General features: G+C 47.8%; 1 pseudogene; it reads left to right on the top strand.

Moving 5' to 3' along the window:
- Positions 1-14,585: 14,585 nt before the first annotated feature.
- On the top strand, positions 14,586-15,511 carry LOC119350524 (annotated as a pseudogene).
- The last annotated feature ends 571 nt before the right edge of the window (positions 15,512-16,082 follow it).

Raw genomic sequence — 16,082 nt, 5'->3', positions numbered from 1 at the left:
GGAGGAAGAAGCATTTATTGTTGCCAGTTGCGATCTGTTCTCTCAATGTCTAGGAGCTTGAAACATCGTCCTCGCTGCAGCTGCCGAAGCCAACACCAAGCAATCCGTATAGAAGTGTGGTTGTTGAACCTGTAAAATATCGGTTAGCTTGATTGCTAGAAAAAGCTCATAAGTCTCTGCCTGGAGTGGTGAAGATGCTGGAGTGAGAGCACCGAGATATACAAATGTTGAAGATGTTGATTCCCTTGAAATTGGATGACTACGCCTAATCCTGCTTGACTTTTCCTTGAATCTTGTTGCTTCTCCCATGTGGCATAACAGAAGATCGCATTCCCTGCAGTATGTTAGCATGTGTTTAGGTACCTGAATGTTGGTCAATTGCACTCTATCGTGTTGTTCAGTGGAGCTAGAGACCTCTGACTTAGTTTCATTGATAATGGCATTAGCTTCTTCAAAAACCTGTGAAGGTGTGCTAACTTTCCTGCAAAACAGAGTGTCATTTCGAGGCTTCTATAGACACCACAAAAAGGTACAAAGAGTAGCGGTTTTATTGGTGGATGTCCATATGCATGTGAGTAAGACATGAATCATATCAGTAAGGAAGCTTTATTGAGCAGCAAAGAATTCAGTTCGAATGGACCAGGAAACAAAAAACCATGTCGCTTTAGAAAAAGGACATAAGAAAAACATATGCATTTAATCTTCTTTATTACCACATCTAGAGCAACATTATTTGATATGTTTGGAATACATGCTTGCCCTCTTTCTCGTCGAGAGTGCTTTCCCGAGGAGCCTCGAAGCAAATGTTTGAACCCTTGGCGCCATTTGTTTATCATGCCAAACTTGATCAAGTAGGAAGATGGTTTGTGGAGAAACAATTTTTGGGTGCTTGAAAGTGCAACTAATCCCCCTGATGGTTTTGGCAACTCATAACAACATATAGCTCATTGAACTAATATCCATTCAAGTTTAATATTTCAGAAAGTTCAATGAATGGCATGGCATGGACTAAAGATGCGGACCCCTCAAAATGCAAAGGACACATATTGGCAAAAGCTCAAGACTCTTCATTTATATTTTAGTGATCCAAGATCACATTGAGTCCATAGGAAAGCCAATACTACTAAAAGAGGATGAGGTGTTGCTTAATGGTCTACTTGCTCAAAATGCCTAGTGATATTGCTCCAAAGCACTCAACCACTTTCTCATTTCCAAATTTGTCCAAAACCCAAAGTCAAACTCAGCCCCACCGAAATCTTCTATCTGGCGCCACCGAGTTCATTTGACTTAGCCACTACCAGAAACCCTAACACCTCAGTCACATCGATACGGATCTCGGTCTCACCGAGATGGCCCTCCAAACTCCCTGTTTCCCTTTTGTAACATTTCGGTCTAACCGAAATGAGCGATCGAACACACCAAATTTGCTTAACCAACTCTTTGTTTGCTCTTTGCTAAAATCGATCTCACCGAGTTCACGCAGTCGGTGCCACTATGGTTGTCCTGGATTAGGGGGTCCTCGGGTGTTCGGTCTATTGATGTGGGCCGGACTGATGGGCCGTCAAGATACAAGATAGAAGATTATCCCTCGTGTCTGGTGGGGACTCTCAAATGCGTGGATGGCAAGTATAGGTGTCCGGATATATTATTCCTTTCTGTAAAACCGACTTTGTACAACCCTAAGCCCCTCCGGTGTCTATATAAACCGGAGGGTTAGATCGGAGGCAGTATCACAACATTGCTAGGCTAGCTATCTAGGGTTAGCCAAATTGATCTCGTGGTAGATCAACTCTTGTAACCCTATACCCTTGAATATAATCAAACAGGAGTAGGGTTTTACCTCCATTAAGAGGGCCCAAACCTGGGTAAACATTGTGTCCCTTCTCCATTGTTACTATTGATCCTCAGACGTACAACTTGGGCCCCCCTACCCGACATCTGCCGGTTTTGACACCGACATTGATGCTTTCATTGAGAGCTCCGCTGCATTGTCGACAAAAGGATCAATGGCTCACTTCTTCGTCAATGGTGAAGTTGCGTCCAGGGAGATTTTCCTTCCTGGACAGGTTTTTGTGTTCGGTCGCTTTGTGCTTCGAGCCAACTCGATCAGCCGCCTCGAGCAAGTCGATAGTTACGCCCCCGGCCACCCGATTAGGTTTGGAAACCTAAATTATGTTGCTGACATCTGAGGAGACTTAGTATTCGATGGGTTTGCGACCTCGGCCGCCACTCTATGTCCCATCCAAGAAGACTCTTCGGATCCCCTGTCGGATCTCGCCCAGGGGTCAACACCAGCACTCACCTCGGCCTTAGATCCGGGGCAGGTCTCATCATCCGAAGATGGGGGCGTAAGCCCCGCCAGACTTCTTCCGCTTACCGAACTTCCTACCGAAGACCCAGACACAGGCTACTTGGCTCTGGGCAACCATTCTGAACTGCCGAGGTCTGCACTTAGCGGGTCCTATCAGGCGCTCCAAGCCGAACACAGCGCGGCAGACCCACTGTTTTTGGTCTCGCTCCTGCTCTTAGATGAAGCGTTGGGTCTGATGCAGTCTCTCGCCATCACGGAGGCTTTACCTCCGAACTGCACCCAACCTGGACTTGGGGCTGAGGGAGGGGAATTTTACGCCCCACCCACCACCCACTTAATAGCCAATGTCGAGGACTTAACCGACATGTTGGACTATGCGTTCGAGGACATCGACGACATGGACGACGACACTGAAGATGAACCAAGCCAAGCCCCACTCGTTACGGGGCGTTGGACGGCCACCTCAACTTACGATGTGTACATGGTGGACACTCCGAAGAACGATGAGGAAAACCCAAGCCCAGATGAGGATAGACCCGTCGATAAGCCACCAAAGCGTCAACGTCAGCGGCATCGCTCACAATCGCGCCGGGTGAAGGATAGTAATACCAGCACCAGAGACAATGAGACTCCGGACGGCGCTGAAGATACCGAACACCTTATCGAGCCCACATCCGAATAGGAGAGCGGGAAGAAGGTGAACACAACCCTGGACGCGCTAACAATGAAGATGCAGAGGACAAAAACTACATGCCAGAATCCGAAGAGGAGGTTAGCCTCGGTGACGAAGACTTCATCATCCCAGAAGAACCCCTCGACCAAGAACGCTTTAAGTGGCAGCTCATTGCTACAGCCCGGAGCCTGAAGAAGAAGCACCAGCAGCTCAAAGAAGAGCAAGATACGCTGAATGAGAGGTGGACTAAGGTCCTGGCCGTTGAGGAATACGGCCAACAGTGACCTGTCAAAAGTTACCCTAGGCACAAGCTGCTGCCCCAATTCGACGATGAAGTCCTTGAACCAGTACCGTCGAAATATACTCAGGTAGATCAACCAGACTGACCACCACATGGACGGGATAAGACGACATACCAAGCTGAATACCAGCCTGCACCCCCTCGCCGAAGAGGCAGGGAGACTTCAGCCACGGGATATACATACGATTTGCAATGTGACCTAGCCATTAAAGCTTGTCAGACCAGATCAATCTACGGTTCAAGGGGTCATGCCCCATCACAAGATAATGGCTATAAAGCCCGACATGACGACCGCTACTATGTTCGGGATCAGTACTGAACTCAGACGTCCGCCGTTCTCTGTCGTGACATTGCGCGATATAGAGGGGCCGCACACCCCCTATGCTTCACTGATGAGGTCATGGAACATCAGTTTCCGGAAGGGTTTAAACCCTTAAACATCAAACCATATGATGGAATGACGGATCCGGCCGTCTGGATTGAACATTTCCTCCTCCACATTCATATGGCTCGAGGAGATGATCTCCATGCCATCAAATTTCTCCCTCTAAAACTGAAAGGACCAACACGACAATGGCTAAACAGCCTCCCAGAAAACTCCATTGGAACCTGGTAAGACTTGGAAGATGCCTTTAGGGCTAACTTCTAGGGCACTTATGTCCAGCCACCGGATGTTGACGACCCGAGTCACATAATTCAGCAGCCAAGCGAATCAGCTCATAAGCTCCAGAGTCGGTTCTGAACTAAAAAGAACCAGATCATAGACTGTCCGGACGCTGAAGCCTTAGCGGCCTTTAAGCACAGCATCCGTGATGAATGGCTCGCCCGGCACCTTGGGCAGGAAAAAGCTAAAGACCATGGCAACCTTAAGGGCACTTATGATCCACTTCTGTGTGGGTGAAGATAACTGGTTGGCTCGTAGAAGCAACAGCTCAGGTGACCCCGGCACCTCTGAGGTGCGGGACGGCAACGGTAAACCTCGCCGCAATAAAACAAATGTAGGAATAACAACAACGACGATGTAGACGATACACCAGTCAATGCCGGATTCAGTGGTCCGAAGTCCGGTCAGCAGAAGAAACCTTTTAAGGGCAAAGATGGGGCATCCAACTTAGATAAAATCCTTGAGAGGCCCTGTCAGATTCATGGCACACCCGATAAGCCTGCAAATCATACCAACAAGAACTGTTGGGTTTTCAAACAGGCCGGTAAGTTAAATACCGAACGCAAGGGAAAAGGGCCCCCAAGCGAAGACGATGATGAGCCCCGTCAGCCGAACACCGGGGGTCAGAAACAATTTCTCCCGAGGTGAAAACAGTGAACATGATATATTTCACTCATATCCCTAGAAGGGAGCACAAACGTGCATTACAGGATGTCTATGCCGTAGAGCCTGTCGCCCCCAAGTTTAACCCATGGTCAGCCTGCCCGATCACTTTTGATTGCAGGGACCACCCAACTAGTATCGGTCACGGGGGTTTGGCGGCCTTGGTCCTTGATCCAATCATCGACGAATACCACCTCACTAGAGTCCTTATGGATGGAGGAAGCAGTCTCAACTTGATCTATCAAGATACTGTCCGAAAGATGGGGATTGACCCATCACGAATCAAGCCTAGTAACACTACCTTTAAAGGTGTGCTACCAGGAGTGGAGGCCCGTTGTAAAGACTCAATCACACTGGAGGTAGTATTCGGCTCCCCAGATAACTTCCGTAGCGAAGAGTTAATCTTCAACATCGTCCCTTTCCACAGTGGTTACCATGCGCTGCTCGGACGAACTGCCTTCGCCCGCTTTAACGTAGTCCCGCATTATGCTTACTTTAAGCTCAAGATGCCTGGATCTCGGGGCGTTATTACAGTCAATGGCAATACGAAGCGCTCACTCCATACGGAAGAACACACCGCGACCCTTGCAGCCGAAGTGTATAGCGGCCTAACCAAGCCGAGCAGCTCAAAGGCCAATAAAGCCAACAACGTATCCAAACGAGTTTGGGCCCCGCATAAAACAGAGGATCCAAACACTGATTAGCAGTTCGGCCTCCACCGATCACCCCTCCAGGTTGCAGCTCATGTACCGTGCATACATAATTACGCACTAAAAATACCCTGGGCGACGCCAGAGGCACGCTGCAGAATAGGTCCATTATACGGCTTGACCATAAATGGACCACATATACCCTTTTTCTTCTAACACAGGTTCATCAAGAGCCCTACTACAAGATGGTTGTCACAGGAGATCCTTTTAAGGCTAAGCATACCCCAACCATCAAATGCTCCTCTAAAAGGACTCACTACTAAGGAGAAAAGACACAGACGTGCGGCAGGGCATCATTGGAGTTTCTTTTCCGAACCATGGCTTTTTAGGCCCTGTGTTAGACTTTCCGTTATGTAAAATTTTCTCTTTTTTGGGCATGTAATATGACCTTAGCATTGAACGATATTGTCTGTCATCGAACATATCAATAAAGGTACAAAGGGCATAGATGATTACCACCTTTTTGGTTGGCTGTTGATTTTTTTCCTTGTCATCTGCGCTATTCCTTATGTTTGACTGACACACATGGGTCGACACGGTCTCCATACTAGGGGCTGTATTCAGCCCGCTAAATTGTTAAGTCCGAACACCCATAGGGAACTCTTCGGCGTCCTGGATATTGCATTATATGCATCTGCTCTGAATCATGTTTTTGGTCAATAGTTGGGTTGCCCGGCTCCTGTGTTTACCACCTTACATTCTGCAAGTTTGGCTAAGGTAGTAAAGGGAGAACTACTGCGATTGTATTTCCAGTTCGCCTGGTCAAGTACCTCAGTAGAGAAAGCCGAAAACTGACTGTCATGATAGGCGAGAGCGGGTCAGCGATCCGGCGGCTTAGTGTTACATTACGAATCGCTCGCGATTGCCGTGTCATACGAGGGGCTGGGTTTTTGACCAGCCCCGTTGCAAAGGCATCGTACTCCGACTCGCTGATCATGCAACAAGGGGCTAGTACTTAGCGCCACCAATGGACTCTTATGGCTAAGTGAAAGTACTAAAGCTGCATAGTCTGATTGCCTAGTTCACTTTCGCAAGAAGCCTCCTACATTGGACGAAGACATTGGATTAAGTGCGGTCATGCGATCACGAACACCCCTATAATATTTACATGGGGGATGAAGCCGACGACTGGTAAACTTTCAGACATGTAAACAACAAAATAGGAGGATAAACTATCATAGATATCATACACAATGAGTTCATTACATGACTCTTACAAACCGAACTCAACTACTCAAAGATGACATCCTTCGAACACTGCCCCTCCACAAGGCGGGCTCCCTCGAGGACCTCGTCAAAGTAATTCTCCGTCCGCCGGTGCTCTTTCCCTTCAGGTGGCCCTGCGGTAGCAATGTCGGCGACCTTCATCTTTTCCCACTGCACCTTGACATGGGCAAAGGCCATCCGAGCACCCTCAATGCAGGACGACCGCTTGAGGGCATCGATCCGAGGAAGTGCCTCCACTAGCCACTGCATGAGTCCGAAGTGACTATTCGGGATGGGATCGGCTGGCCACAAGCGGATTATAACATCCTTCATGGCCAGTCCAGCCACCCCGTGCAGCTCGGACAGCTGCTTCAGCTGGTCGCTCAGGGCCACGGGAAGTTCTGGCGCAAGATACTGCGACCAGAATAACTTCTCCGTCGAGCTCCCCTATTCGGCTCAAAGAATGCGGTGGCATCCGAAATGCTCCTCGGCAGATCAGCAAAGGCGCCTGGAGAACTATAAACCCTGGTTAGTAAAATATACGTCTTAACACTATATCTACTCTGCATGATAAAGGCCTTACCAGCCGCAATCTGCTTCACCTCTTGTATCTCCTGGAAAGCGCCCTGGGCATCAACCCGGGCCTCCTTTAGACTCTCGAGAGCTTTGGTGAGCTCGGAGGCCTGCTCCGAACTCTTCTGCCCCAAGGACTCACACCTTGCGATGGCGTCCTTGAGCTCCTGCTCTATTTCCTCCACCCGCGCCTCGTGTTTTCGGCGGGTGGTTTGCTCTTTCTCTAGAGACTTGTCCACCTTGTCCGCGGCCACCTCGTTCGCCTTTGCCTCCTTCTTGGCTTTGGCAAGGGCGCCCTTGAGAGACTCGACCTCGGCGGTGCCAACTGCGAATATATTCATAACATTCTTAGTCAGTTTCAAACCGTCTACACATAAACATAATTTCTGGATATACTGACACACTGCACACCTTGGGTTTCTTCGAACCGTTTGTTGGTACAGTTGAGTTCCTCATCAGACAGCCGGAGCTTCCGATTGAGCTCGGCAATTTCCGTGGCCTGGGCAGTAGCTGCCAGCTTCGAAGCCTGTCAGATATAAAAAACAGAGCATGACATACTTGTTAATGATCCTCTGTTTGGATTGTCTTAATCCGGACAGAGTATCAGGGGCTACTGTCTACACATGGGCTTCGCCTCACATGTACATACATAGAATACTTATGAAAAATATTATGTCGCCTACCTTGAAGCCTGTTAGTAGGCTGTGGAACGCTTCAGTCATCCCGCTCTTTGCATACCGAACCTTTTCCATAGCCGCACCCATAAGGGTGCAGTGTTCTTCTACAACGGAGGCACGCTCCAGTGCCTCCCGCATACTGTCAGCGGCCTCCGGATTGACAGAGGCCACCGACGGAGATCTTGCTCCTCTGCCCTCCTTCGAAGGGGGATGCTGATCCAAACCCGGTGTCGTACTGGTCTCCGGGATGGTGTTCGGCGAGGGTCTGGACTGTTGAGGTCCTCCACCCTCGATGGTTGTGGGGATCGCCGTACCCCGCTCTACAACGCCCGAGGTGTTGTCCTCGGGCGACTTCCGAATTGTCTCATCCACCCCTCCCCGGACAGGAGATTGCCTTTGGGACGACACCTTGGTGTCCTCCATGGCATGGGGAGAGAGGGTGTGAGATGGTCCATCACTCCCCGTCTCCCTAGTGGCTAAAGAGTTCCCTGTTGAAGAAGAGGGGATCGGGATCTCGCGCGAAGGGCTGAAAAGTATAAAGGAGGATGAGCATGATGAAGTTAGATTAAATAGATAACTGAACAAGTGAGTTTCTAATACTTACGTCTCGGCCAGGGGTTTCTCCCTTTGGGCCCGCCCCAGACCGTGTTCAGACGCTGTGTCCGAACTGTCCGAGAGGACCACTCGCCCTTTCTTCGGTGTCGCCCCCTCTAGGTCCTTGGGGGCCGTCCTTTTCCCCCTCCTCGTCCTGAGGGGGAGTCACTCTCCACCTTCACATCCTCCTCCTCCTCCTCTTCTTCATCCTCGTCTTCCTCGCGGGAGGAGACGGGCTCAGCCTCTCTGGACACTGTTGCCGGAGGGCCCTTGCAGCAGGGTCCATTCTTGGACCCCTTGCTCTTCTTCTTGGCCTTATTCTCTGGCGGCTAATAAGGCGCCGGAACTAGCATCTTCTCCAGCTGAGGAGTGACTGGGTTTTCGGGCAATGGAGCCGGACACTTGATCCGCTCCGACTTCTTGGTCCAACCCTGCGACAAAAGATGGGTTGATGAGTTCGACATAGACCAAATACGTGTGTATATACATGTGACTAGATATGTCTTCGGAGAAATCAAATACTTACTGGAGAGACCGGATACGTGATGTTGATGCCAATATCTTCGGTCTCCATGGGCCAGCTGCTCTTCTGCGCCTTAAAAAGCAGCTTCCACATCCCCTCGTGCATAGCGCCAAAGAAGTGTTGTAGCATCCGCGGATTCTCCTGCTTGAATTCCCACATGGGGGTAGCCCGGCGCTGGCAGGGGAGAATGCGGCGGAAAAGCATGATCTGTATCACGTTGGTTAGACCAACGTTCTTTCCCAGCATGTTGGTGATGCATGTTTGCAGCGCCAACACCTCCGTCTGGGACCCCCAGTCGATGCCCTTCTCGTTCCAGGAAGTGAGCCTCATGGGGGTCCGGATCTGAACTCCGGAATGGCCACCCAGTTGGGGTGGCGTGGCTCGGTGATGTAGAACCACTTCTTTTGCTAGATCTTCATGGTCTCCACGAAGGCCCCCTTGGGCCAAGTGGTGTTTGGCAACTTGCTAATCATAGCCCTGCCGCAGTCCGCGTGCTGCCCATCGACCACCTTCGGCTTCACGTTGAAGACCTTGAGCCATAAGCCGAAGTGTGGCCGGACATGGAGGAGGGCCTCACACACGACTATGAACGCTGATATGTGGAGATATGAGTTTGGGGCTAGATCGTGGAAATCTAGCCCGTAGTAGTACATAAGTCCACGGACGAAAGGGTGAAGTGGGAAACCTAACCCTCTAAGGAAATGGGGAAGGAAGACAACCCGTTCACCGAGCTCCGGAGTGGGAAGGACTTGACCTTCAGAGGGAAGCCGGTGCTTGATATCAGCGGTGAGGTACCCCGCACTTTGAAGATCTGCTATGTTCTCCTCCATCACGGAGGAGGCCTCCCACTTGCCTTTGGAGCCAGCTCCGGCCGTGGTCGGAGTAGGTGGTGGTGGTGGTGAGAAAGATGGAGATTTTGCGAGCGCAGAAAGGCTTGGGAGATTGGAAGACTGAGGAGATGTGAAGGCGTGTGGAGGAAAGTGGGGGTCCCTTGGTCTCTTATAGGCAGTAAAAATACCAACCGCCCCCACTCGAGCCTTGAATCTCACCTGTTCCCGATGGATGCGTGCGCTGCAAATGATTGGATTACCCAAATATCATTGATATGCAATCCCGTATTAAGTGGACACGATCTCTGTTTTGACAGGATGTGCCAATGAGGTGTGACCTCGAAGCACGGAACACGGGGTGTGAAAACGGTTCAAAATGATGAGGGGTCGAGTCTGACGCTTCGTTGAAAGAGTTGTCCATAAAAGACGTTGTTCTCATTTTTTATATATCCTACCTTCATGGCTAAGTGTTGTGTTTATTGCGAAAAGCCAAATACATTTCTTTTTGCAGAGGAAAGCTGATGTGTATTCTTTAAAGGAACCTGCCTTGCAATGTCGAAGACAATCTGAGCGCCGAATACATCATCATTGAAGAGTGGTTCAGGGGCTATTGTGGGAGTCCTGGATTAGGGGGTCCTCGGGTGTTCGGTCTATTGATGTGGGCCAGACTGATGGGCCGTCAAGATACAAGATAGAAGATTATCCCTCGTGTCCGGTGGAGACTCTCACATGCGTGGATGGCAAGTATAGGTTTCCGGATATATTATTCCTTTCTGTAAAACCGACTTTGTACAACCCTAAGCCCTTCTAGTGTCTATATAAACCGGAGGGTTAGATCAGAGGCAGGATCACAACATTGCTAGGCTAGCTATCTAGGGTTAGCCGAATCGATTTGGTGGTAGATCAACTCTTGTAACCCCTATACCCTCGAATATAATCAAGCAGGAGTAGGGTTTTACCTCCATTATACCGTCGATGTCATCGGAGTCAAAGTCAAGCACGTCGGTTAGATCATCGACCGTGGCAATGAAGTGGGTGGTGGGTGGGCAACGATTTACTTCGTCGCCTGCTGCCCACTCGAGCCGGACATAGTTCAGCCACGAGCCTCCTGACAAAGAGAGAGACTTTAATGAGTTCAGCACGTCAACAAGGGGCGAGTGTTGGAAGATATGCGCTGCGGTGAACTCCATTACAGGAGCCCAACCAGGTTCGGCAGGCTCAGGAGAGCGCGGACTGGAACCTACAGCCGGATACGAGTCCGGGGGTCCGATGTCATAGGCTTCTTTGGGGCGAGGCCTGTGTTCGGCTCTACCGCTGATGAGTGTGTGGCCTGCGGGGCGGAGTCTATCCATCCGTCCTTAGGCAATGCGGTCTGCTCCGGATTTAGGTCTGAGTCTACCGCAGGGACGACATCCCGAGCATTGTCCGACAACAGGTCTAAGCCGTGCTCATCGTGACCGTTTGGCGCTCCTGGCACAGGCCCGAATCCGTTGAAGATCAAGTCTCCGCGGATATCAGCCGTGTAGTTCAGGTTTCCGAACCTGACCTGGTGGCCAGGGGCGTAGCTGTCGATCTGCTCCAGTTGGCCAAGCGAATTGGCCCGCAGTGCGAAGCCGCCGAACACGAAGATCTGTCTGGGGAGAAAAGTCTCACCCTGGACCGCGTTGTTGACGATTGAAGGAGCCATCAGGCCTTGCAGCGACGACACAGACGAACTCTCAATGAAAGCACCAATGTCGGTGTCAAAATCAGCGGATCTCGAGTAGGGGGCCCCGATCTGTGCGTCTTAGGCTGATGGTAACAGGAAGCAAGGGACACAATGTTTACCCAGGTTCGTGCCCTCTCGATGGAGGTAAAACCCTACTTCCTGCTTGATTGATATTGATGATATGAGTAGTGCAAGAGTAGATCTACCACGAGATCGTGGAGGCTAAACCCTAGAAGCTAGCCTATGATGATTATGATTGTGATCGTGATCGGTCTTCTAAGGACCAACCTCTCCGGTTTATATAGACACCGGAGAGGGCTAGGGTTTACACGGAGTCGGTTACAAAGAAGGAAATATAATATCCGGATCGCCAAGCTTGTCTTCCACGCAAAGGAGAGTCCCATCCGGACACGAGACAGAGTCTTGATTCTTGTATCTTCAGGCCCCAACAGTCTGGCCAAAGTATATAGTCCGGCTGTCCGGATACCCCCTAATCCAGGACTCCCTCAGTGACCAACCATCACGCAGGATTCCGGGTCGGAGTAGCACCTCTTGCCTGATATATACAGGTCGTTACTGGCGATTCGTTTGTGCCCCATGGTGTTCAATTTCCCATTTGTTACCTCCCCCTCAGTACGGGTCAACCTACTTTGCCCGCTCAGGCGCTCCAAAATGCTCTGACTAGACCGCCGACACCCATGATTTGTCCATCATTCAAAATGGCATTTCGTAAGGGCTCATAAGGTAGGAGGAATCACAGATCCTCCATGCACTTTCGCCTAGAGTTAGTTTTATTTTTCACTACTGTCTGAGTGGTGGCTAAACCCCGAAACTTTTCCTTGAAATGAAATAAAGATCTAACTTTATTCCAGTAGTGGTTTCCGCAAATGTAGACAATCTTGTTGATTAACACCCACTTTCCATACCCTGCAATTCAGAGGCCATTACCTCTGGTCTTTTAGTAACATATCAATAAACAAGGCTCTCCTCGTGTAGCTTTTTGTTCTCGAGGAAGAAAATCTCATTGATTACTTAGAATGCTGGATGAAGCAAGTTACAACATTGTTTCTTTCGTGATTCATGTATATTGGAAATCTCTTTCTTTAGGAAATGGGATGGAATTCAATTCTAACTTAGGGATTATCTTCTTCCTGAACATTCATGAAAAGAAGGACTCTGGCTTCAATGCTAAAGTTTAGTACTAGGCCTGAACATTCTCCGTCTACTACTAGTTATAGATGCTATTTCTAATTGAATAGAATGGATGCTTCACAGCGGTTCTGCGATAGGCAGGGCAACCAGGTGAACATAGGCAGCTGTTCCTATAGAACACAAGTCTTTCTCTAAAGCACGACCTTCCGATTGGACTACTTCTGGTCTTTATCCTTTTTATTCCAAAAATGGGTCCTCGATCAAAATGATCTGGTGTCTATGTCCATGCCTGAGGTTGGTAAACCCTATATCTATTGCGGGGTGGTTTGAGGAAGGGACAACTTGTAACCCACGACTTACTACTACGAAGATTCTGGCGGAGAGCTTTTCACATATAGATATGTCGGGATGAGGAAGCTCCGTAGTCAACTAATAGATAGAAAATCCACCTTGTGAACCGTGTTTGTCTTAAAGTACTATCTGAGAAGGAATATACCTGTTCCAATCCCTCTAGTGGCTATACTGATTGACATAGGTAGCTTTCGTAGTCAAAGCTCATAGGGCCAAATGCTCTATTGGAGTGGGCACGAACACACACAATCAAGGTTCGAAGAACTTCTACTTCACGCCTTGAGGATTCTATGACGCTCACTCAATGGTGTTGTGGCGATTGCAAGCAATCAATAAACGAGGAAGACAAATTATGGATCCAGGAAGGCTGCATCAGAAGGAAGAGTAGGTGTTGCTATGCCGTTGGCTGGGACTGAGACAGAGAGAGGGGAGCATAGCCACTATGAACCCGGTAAAGAGTTCCAACTAAGCTCTTCTCAGGTTCTTTCTTTCTCTTCCATTCTTATGTTTATATATTAAAGTGTAGTTACTGAAATATAATAATATTAATCTAATATGCCCATTGGTGTTCCAAAAGTACCTTACCAGATTCCCGAAGATGAAGAAGCGACTTGGGTTGACTTATACAATGTTATGTATCGAGAAAGGACACTTTTTTTAGTTTAGTGCCCTATACATAGAAAGAAGTGCTTTTCCAACGGTATCAACATTCTATCTGGAATCAGTAGCGATAATTGTTGTATTGTGAGCCAGTCCCGTAAGACACTACACACATCCAAATTCTATATGATTTTTCCAATCATTTCATCTATACGACCTGCAAATAAGATAAGATCTTGGCTCGCCCTACAAAAAAACAACTATATGCCCTATAAACTTGCTTGCTTCTTCAAATCTCGAAATAACATATAGAAAGTGTTTCTGTGATGAGACCATTCTCGATCGATAAATGCGATAGGAGCCTATGTGTTTCACGGGCAGCCGGCCAATAGGGGAAGGTTATGAATCCGGCGAACCGACCGCTTTAAGAACGCGATTGTCTTCTCTCACTCAGTTATCAATTGACAAAGATGACCTATTATTTTTCGCCCTAAAAACGACAATGGTATGGTACTTTTTCTTCAAATCGAGATTGTGTGGGTGTCCGCTCATGTTCATGTTACATGCTAAATCAGGCTTTCCTTGGAAAAACCAAGGACAACCCCTATCCCAGTCTCCTTTCCTTTCTCTTTTCGGGAGCAGAGCTAAAAAAGATGGAGTTACCTGGAGATGGAAAATTTCTATTTAACAATAAAAATTGTACAAAGCGTCTCTCACGTCCATTCTTTCATTAGAGATTTTTTCCATCCTACGCTGGATCCGCAGCTTGTGAACCAGATTTTGGAGGGGGTGGAGACACCTACCTTGAAAGATAGGGACCTCCTGTTCCAAATATATGGAATAGATCCCGAAAATAGAGACGCTTTGTTTTCAGAAATCACAAAAATGATAGAATCATACATACAACAGGCTAAATTGGTTTTGCCAGCGTCATACAATGTGACCGAGTTTTGTGACCAGTTTCTGGGCCCGGATTCTCCCAGGATTCTAAGGGAGACTTTCATAGATTTACATTCAAGGGGCATGAAAGCTTCACTTGGAAGAGAGGCATGGTTCATCTTTCTAAAGAAATATGGAAGGCCGAAGACTTACAGCCGGGTAGCCCAGTAAGTGCTCCGAATCCGCTTTTTTTGGAAACCCCATTGGATCAATTTGCCATTATCCCAATAATTGATCTTCATGTGGGCAACTTTTATTTATCATTTACAAATGCAGTCTTGTATATGCTGCTCACTGTCGTTTTGGTCGTTTTTATTTTTTTTTGTTGTTACGAGAAAGGGAGGTGGAAAGTCAGTGCCAAATGCATGGCAATCCTTGGTCGAGCTTATTTATGATTTCGTGCTGAACTTGGTAAACGAACAAATAGGTGGTCTTTCCAGAAATGTGAAACAAAAGTTTTTCCCTCGCATCTCGGTCACTTTTACTTTTTTGTTATTTCGTAATCCCCAGGGTATGATACCCTTTAGCTTCGCAGTGACAAGTCATTTTCTCATTACTTTGGCTCTTTCATTTTCCATTTTTATAGGCATTACGATCATTGGATTTCAAAGACATGGGCTTCATTTTTTAGCTTCTTATTACCTGCGGGAGTCCCACTGCTGTTAGCACCTTTCTTAGTACTCCTTGAGCTAATCTCTTATTGTTTTCGTGCATTAAGATTAGGAATACATTTATTTGCTAATATGATGGCCGGTCATAGTTTAGTAAAGATTTTAAGTGGGTTTTCTTGGACTATGCTATTTCTGAATAATATTTTCTATTTCATAGGAGATCTTGGTCCCTTATTTATAGTTCTAGCATTAACTGGTCTGGAATTAGGTGTAGCTATATCGCAAGCTCATGTTTCTACGATCTCAATTTGTATTTACTTGAATGATGCTACAAATCTCCATCAAAATGAGTCATTTCATAATTGAATAAAAACGAGGAGCCGAAGATTCTAGGGGGCTACAGCTGCGCTTTTGCAGCACTGAACATGGTTACGAGTACTCAAGATATTGCGTTTGTGTTTGGAGAGGTGTAGATTGTAGATTCCAACCGAGAAGACCAGGAAAAGATAAGGATAAAGAATGTTATATATCTCAGGAGCTAGATCACTTCCCGATGAACAAGTAAGAATTGCCTCAACAAAAATGGATGGAATTGGACCGAAAAATGCCATTCAGCTTCGTTATCGATTAGGTATCAGTGGGAACATCAAGATGAATGAGTTAACTAAGTATCAGATCAAACAAATTGAACAAATGATAGCTCAAGATCATGTTGTTCATTGGGAATTGAAGAGGGGAGAACGAGCAGACATCGAATGATTAATTTCTATTTCTCGTTATCGTGGAATTCGTCATCAAGATGGATCGCCCTTACGTGGTCAATGAACTCATACTAATGCAAGGACTGCTCGCAAGCAAATTCGGAAATGAAAGAAGGCTACCAAAAGAACAAGCAACGGATTTCGCGCTCATCCCTTGCTAAAGCGCATACGTTTTCTTGCTCCTTCGTACTTGTCTGATCAATCACACTGTTCATTAGTTCACTTGATTTTTCGT

The sequence above is a fragment of the Triticum dicoccoides genome, chromosome 1B (assembly GCF_002162155.2).
Source record: "Triticum dicoccoides isolate Atlit2015 ecotype Zavitan chromosome 1B, WEW_v2.0, whole genome shotgun sequence".
In the NCBI taxonomy this organism is placed as follows: Eukaryota; Viridiplantae; Streptophyta; class Magnoliopsida; order Poales; family Poaceae; genus Triticum; species Triticum dicoccoides.
This window is presented reverse-complemented; position numbering and strand designations above follow the sequence as displayed.